Source organism: Gekko japonicus, unplaced genomic scaffold, assembly GCF_001447785.1.
Source record: "Gekko japonicus isolate JY-2015 unplaced genomic scaffold, Gekko_japonicus_V1.1 scaffold1281, whole genome shotgun sequence".
NCBI classification, from domain to species: domain Eukaryota; kingdom Metazoa; phylum Chordata; class Lepidosauria; order Squamata; family Gekkonidae; genus Gekko; species Gekko japonicus.
The window spans coordinates 205,434-212,719 of record NW_015161991.1 but is presented as its reverse complement, the minus strand read 5'-3'; positions in this window follow the sequence as shown (position 1 = coordinate 212,719).

Genomic DNA, 7,286 nt, shown 5'->3' with positions numbered 1-7,286 from the left:
TCCTTGCTGGATCATACCAGTAGTCCATCTAAGCCTAGCAAACTCATCCACACAGCAGCCAACCAGTTCCCCTGGGGGGTCTAACAAACAGGGCACAGAGGCCAAGGTTTTCCCCGGATGTTACCTTCTAGCAGTGGCTTTCAGAGGATTACTGCCTCTGAATATAGAGGTTCCCTTTACTCACCATAGCTAGTCATGGATCTTTCTTCCATTAACCTGTTGGACTCATTTTTAAATCCATGTATCCTTATAGCCATCATTACCTCTGCTGGCAGTGAATTAGGGCTGCCAGATCCATGCTCAGAAACTCCTGGAGCTTTGGGGATGGAGCCTGTGGAGGATAGGGACCTCAGTGAGGTAGAATGCCACAGCAGAGGTGTCAAACATAAGGCCCGGGGGCCAGAATTGGCCCATCCAGGGTTCTTATGTGACCCACAAGCAACTGATGCAAGGGAAAGAACAGAAGACTGCTCAGGGAGGGGAGGGGATGAAGTGGATACAAGCTGTCAGGTCACTTGTATCAGCCCTTGTGTTCAGGTCACTTGCACTTTGTAACGAGGCTTTCATTGGGCCCTTCTAGAACTGCCTTTCTAATAAATACATGCATTTTTGTATATAATAAGTTAACACTAGGTTCTTAACTTCATCAGGCTTCTTTCTTACCCTTCGACTTTCCACCGCCCACCAGTTTCCAGCACACTGCCCTTCCAAAATAAAAAAAAGTAGCAAAGGTAATGATAGTTTCAATAAGAAGTTGATGTAGGACCCCTTTCCAACTCTGTGATTCTAGGATTCTATTCCAGTCGTCCTGAACACAAGAGTCACAGTTTGCACTGGATTTTGTTCTGCAGGAGGTTACGCTTCCCGGGCTGGGAAATTCCTGGAGATCTGGGGGTGGAGCCTTGGCTGGGGGTGGGTGGGAAGGGATATCAGCCAGGATCTGACGCCAGAGGGTCCCACCAATGCCAAAGTTTCCTCTAGGAGAACTGATCTCCGTGGTCTGGAGATGAAATGTAATTCGGGGGGGGGGGATCTCCAGCAATCTTCCCTCTAAGATGAGTTAGTGTGAGCTAGCTCACATTGTTTTAGCCTCAGGCTCACAGATTTTGGTCTTAGCTCAGGAAGGATGGTTCCAAAGCAAACTGATTTATGCAGCAGCCAAATCGCTCGCTCACAACTTTAATGCTGGTAGCTCACAAAGCAGAATTTTTGCTCACAAGATTCCACAGCTTAGTGGGAACATTGATCTCCAGTTCCCACCTTGGAGACTGGCAAGCCAAGCGATACAATATAGGTCAATCCATTCTCCTCCTGCTCCCAATTTCCAACCATTAATTAATCGGCTGTTCTGGGGCAAAGAAAAGGGTTGACAATAGAGCATACATCAGAGGTGTCAAACTCATTTGTTACGACGACCAGATCTGACATAAATGTTACTTTGTTGGGCCGGGCCATGGGTGCCTTAAAACGTATTGCCGGTTACCCGAGATAGAAACTGTATAAAGAACAGCGGCTGGTAAGTTCCGAGTTGGTGTATCCTCACCACAAGGCCCCGTGGGGTGGGAGGGGAGTGCAGAGGAAAACCCACATAGGCGGACTGGAGAGCCAGCTTTGTTTGACTTCTGCAGACAAGGTTGTTCTGCCGTGCTGAAGCCGCAATGGAGTGGCTCGGCCCAGTCCCCCTGAGTACTCCCTCCCAGTTGCTCGTGGGCCGTATAAAAGCCCCGGATGGGCCAGTTCCGGCCCCCGGGCCTTATGTTTGACACCCTTGGCATACACAGAAATGCAGCAGAGGACAAGATGGAGTCTCCGTCAAATCAATTACATTAAACCCCTTATTCTCAAGTGCAAATTAGATTGAATGGCTCCAAGGCTGCTACGATCTTAGCTTGTTCTTATATGATGAGTTAAAATAGGTCTTCTGCAAGACCGGGGGAATCACACAGGCCTCCCTGTCCTAATTTCTGATTTCATCAAAGAGTTGCCGAAAGGAATTGTACAGCATAGGTGTAGCTGACTACCCACCTCACAGGGTGTCTGTTGTGGCGGGGGGGGAAGGGAAAGGGATTGTAAACCACTCTGAGACTCCTTTGGATAGTGAAGGGTGGGGTATAAATTCAATCTCTTCCTCTCTTCTCTTCCTCATCTTCCTCATCCTCATCTTCTTAAACAAACAAGGACCACTGCAGACATATTAATGTAGAGATAGTAGAGATAGTCCACAAGTCAGCTCATTTCCCCAGCCCTATTCAACCACCATGTCAATGTCTGTCTTCCCCAATCCACCTTAAATCCCACAAATTTAGCCCAATCCTCCAAACTCCCCTGGGTTTATTTATTTATTTATGGCGCAGGCAGTAAAACGCCTGTTATAACATCAGTGAACAGCCATTAAGGCTGTTCGAGACCAACGGTGGCCGGGGTGAGCTTTTGTCTGGGGTGAGCTCCTGGTCCTAGTCCCAGCTCCCGCCCACCCAGCGGTTTGAAAGTGTAAGGCGAGTAGATAAATTGGGTACCTGCCCCTAGGTGGCAGGGGGCACCCTCCTCATTGTGGGCGGTGTGCAGCAGGAGCATCGGCGGCGGAGGCAGCGGAATGATTGGCGAGCAATCCTGGCGGCCTGGTGAGCATGACGTCGAGCGGCAGAATCCGGTTGAAGGCGAAGTCGTGGAGGTGTGGTGATGTGGAGGTGCAGCGCGGTGGAGCCAGAAGGACGTGAGCCGGGGCTGCGGCTGGCGCGGGGCCATGCACCAGGATGAGCCCGCCGGAGAAGAGTCGCTGACTTAAGACCGTTCCAAGGCGCCAGGAGATAGAACGCCGAGAAAAATAACACCCGATGCCCGCCTGGAAGAACCGTATAACAATAGAGCTCTGCTGCCTGGGTGCTGGTACGTAGTCACCCCCCTACATGATGTGGCCCTAGATAGTTACTAAATTGTCTGTAAACCACTCAGAGACCCTCCGGGGTTAGAGCGGTATATAAACTGTAAGTAATAAATAATAATAATTTGTTAGACTTATATTCCACCCTTCCACATGGGTTCAGGGCGGCTAACAAGAGGCAAATGCCATACATAACACTAAAACCAGGTAAAACAATCAAATTACATTTTACATTTAAAATTGGTGCTCACAGCAATACATCATCCAAGACGGGGACTCCAATGCAATGTTTCAGAAGGTACTACTGTCTCTTCTGGATCAGTCTGCACTCTGTCCATTCTCCATTGCCACGGCCAGTTCACATCGCCAAAAATGGCAACGCGATGGCGGTATAATGACGGTGGCGGCTCCTACTCAAAAGCCTGGCGGAAGAGCTCCTGTGGCCAGATCTCACAGTTCATCTCTGGATTTCCAGTCCCTTCCTCAAAGTTCTTTCCCCCTTCCAATCACCTGGCCTTCCCTCATCTCCCTGTCTTCTCCAGAGTGCCAGTTTGGTGTAGTGGTTAAGAGTGCGGACTCTAATCTGGGAGAACCGGGTTTGATTCCCCACTCCTCCACATGCAGCTGCTGGTGTGACCTTGGGTCAGTCACAAGTTCTCTCAGAGTTGTTCTCTCAAGAGCAGTCCTCAAAAGAGCTCTCTCAGCCTCACCGACCTCACAGGGTATCTTTTGTGGGGAGGGAAAGGAAATGGTAAGCCGCTCTGAGACTCCTTTGGGTAATGAAGGGCGGGGTATAAATCCAATCTCCTCCTCCTCCTCTTCTTCTTCTCCTTCTCCTTCTCCTTCTTCTTCTCGCTTCCTGAAAGTCCTACCTTTGGTGTCCCATCCATCTGAAGGCACCAGTTCTCTCCTTGCTGTAAATTCTCTGGCTGCTCTTTCCCAGGCTCCACCGCACTGGCCAGCTGTCTTCCACTGGGGTCTGATCACCTGCTTCTGGGCTAGGAGGTTCATCTGTGGGTGCCTCCACCATTTCAATGCTTCTAGTGTCCTGGCCCCACTGCTGGATCTCCTGATGGCACCTGGTGCTTTTGGCCACTGTGTGACAGACTGTTGGACTGGATGGGCCATTGGCCTGATCCAACATTGGCTTCTCTCATATGTTCTTAAGGAGGCTCTCTCCTCATCCCCGGCTGTCCTCTCATGTTGCGTCGACTCCCTCTGCACCATCTCTGCACCTGTCACTTCTGGGATCCTCCCCCCCCCCTGAGGTTTTTGCTCCCAGCCAATGGCTGTCTATTTAACCTCCCAACTGTTGGGCCACATCCCACTTTCCAGCCAGATCCTGCCCCCCCCCCCCCCCTTTTGGTTTGGTCCCTTTTATTTCAAGCTGAGATGAAGATTATTCTCTGCTGCTGGCTGGAGGCCCTCTGGAGCCACCAACTCGTCAGATCTGATTTGAACATAACATTGAAGCCAACAAAGATTATCGCTATTTGATTGTATATTTAACTACGGCGGCCAGATTTCTTTATGCAAAATATTGGAAATCAACGGAGATACCAACAAAGCGAGAATTTATAAAAAAAATTTGGAGGTAGCGGAATTGGATAAATTGACTTTATTGATAAAAAGTTTAACAAACTCTACATTCCAGAATACATGGACACGGTTCTATAATTGGTATGGTAATCACATGTAGGCAAGTTTATAATGGACAGACTATTTGTTTATTAGAAAGTATATACCCGATTGAGGTAGAGTTGGATGGTTACTCAACATAACATACAAGAATAGAGATTAAGGTGGATTAGGCATAAACATAATATTTGTTAAAAAGAATAACCACCCCCATATATGTGTGTGTATGTATATTTATATGTTTATTTTTTGTTTGTGCAAAATATGTGAAAATTTCAATAAAGTTTTGCCTTTGGGGGCAGTTTAAAAAAATAAAAATAAATTAAGGGTGGGAAGGTATCGGCTGGATATTAGGATAAACCTTTTGACAGTAAGAGCTGTGCAGCAGTAGAATCAGCTGCCTGGGGAGGTGGTGAGCTCCCCCTCCCTGGCAGTCTTGAAGCAGGACAAACACTTGTCAGGGATGCTCTAGGCTGATCCTGCATCAATCAGGGGTTTGGACTAGATGGCCTCTAGGGCCCCTGCCAACTCTGTGATTCTGTGATTCTATGATTGTACATCCAGGAACTTCTGCTCCAACTGTGTGGGCCTACGTCACAAAGCCCATTCATAGTGAAGTCCACGAGCAGACCATTAAGTTTCCTTCTCATTCAAACTAATTGACTATTTTGCACTTACCGCATTTATTACATAATCCCCCATTGAAGCGAAGAGAACAAACCCATTGTGCCTACCTGTGAATGACAGACTGTGGAGAGAAGTCTTCTGGGAGTTGGAAATGGCATGTTTGGGGAGACTAATTATTTCAGATCTGATGCTGAGCCCCCCTGGGATCCAATATACCATCTGTTCTCCCCCCCGCTCCCACCGTTCCATTTCTGGGTTGTTCAGGTTGTGTTGAAAGACAATTTCATCAAATTGCCTCCAAGTCGTGCATCCAAGGCGAGCGAGAACAACCACGATCTGGAAGGTATAAACAGCGGATGGAGTTTACTGCCCCAGCTCGACTCTACCTGCCCAGGAGAATTTGGATGGATAGTTTAAAGGGAGTTGTAAATATCAGCAAGTAAATTGCCTGTCGCTTTATCGCTGCTTTTATATGGCCTTTCTTCAAGTGGTTAAGGTTGTGTGTTTTAGAAACGGGTCCTCTCACATCCAGTGCTGAAATGCCAAATGTGGCTGCCAGAAAACCTGTATTTTAAGTTGGAAGAAGAAGAGGAGGGGGAGGAGGAGGAGGAGGAGATGATGATGAGGAGATGATGATGATTGGATTTATACCCTGCCTTTGACTCAGAGTCTCAGAGCAGCTTACACTCTCCTTTCCCTTCCCCTCCCCACAACAAACACCCTGTGAGGTAGGTGGGTCGAGAGAGTTCTTTCAAAAACTATTTTTGGGAGAACAGCTCTGAAAGAACTTGTGACTGACCGAAGATCACTCCAGCAGCTGTATGTGGAGGAGCGGGGAATCAAACCCGGTTCTCCCAGATTAGAGTCTGTGCTCTTAACCACTACACCAAACGGGGATGGTGTGAATTTAGTGGTGAACATGTTAAGCAGGTGATCCTATTGTGTTCATCTTCTTGTGCAACACCAACATCTGAATCAAGCAGCTGCCAAACAGCTCGATGGCTGCACAGGAGGGGCAGTGGTGGAGAGCCAGTTTGGTGTAGTGGTTAAGTGCACGGACTCTAATCTGGGAGAACCAGGTTTGATTCCCCACTCCTCCACTTGCACCTGGCTGGATGATCTTGGGCAAGCCATAGTTCTGGCACAGCTGTTCTTGAAAAAGAGCAGTTTCTGTCAGAGCTCTCTCCGCCCCACCTACCTCACAGGCAATGCTCCCTCTAAGCTGTGGAGTCTTGTGAGCAAAAATTCTACTCTGTGAGCTACTGGCATTAAAGTTGCGAGCGAGTGATTTAGCTGCTGCATAAATTCGTTTGCTCTGGAGCCATCCTTCCCAAGCGAAGGCAAAAATCTGTGAGTCGGATGCTAAAAAAACTGTGAGCTAGCTCACACTGGCTCAGCTGAGAGGGAACACTGATCACAGGGTGTCTGTTGCGGGGGGGGGAGGAGTTTGTAAGCCGCTCTGAGACTCCTTGCAGCTGTTTATGGATCTGCAGTTGGATTGCCAACCACCAAGTGGGGGCTGGAGATCTCCTGGGATTACAACTGATCTCCAGGCAACAGAGATCAGTTCCCCTAGACAAAATGGCCCCTTTGGAGGGGTGGAGTCTATGTCATTATACCCCACTGAAATCCTTCCTCTTGCCAAAACCTGCCCTCTTCCGGTTCCACTCCCTCAAATCTCCAGGTACACAAAAATGGCAAAATTTCAGAATAATATCCACCTGGTACAAAACTCCTCAACAAGTATCATACATTGCAAATAATTCAAGCCCACTTTGCTGGAGGGGGTGTAAGAAAATAGGCAGTTACATACACTGCTGGTACAATTGCCTGGAGGTAGCATCTTTCTGGGATAAAATAATAGAAGAAATAACGATCATAACTAAAATCAAGATAGACAAATCCCCGGAAGCTCTGCTTTTAAATCTCAGAGAGGAAAATGCTCTATCTAATACACAAAGGAAAAGAATCTCTCTATTACTATTTGCAGCCAAAACCACATTAGCAGCCACATGGAAATCCACGAGTAGGCTAAATGTAAACCTCTGGTACAAAAAGCTATGGAATTTTTATATAATGGAGAAAATCTCAGATACTCTGAAACAAAATCTATCTAGAGGTGGTCAGAATGACATTGTAT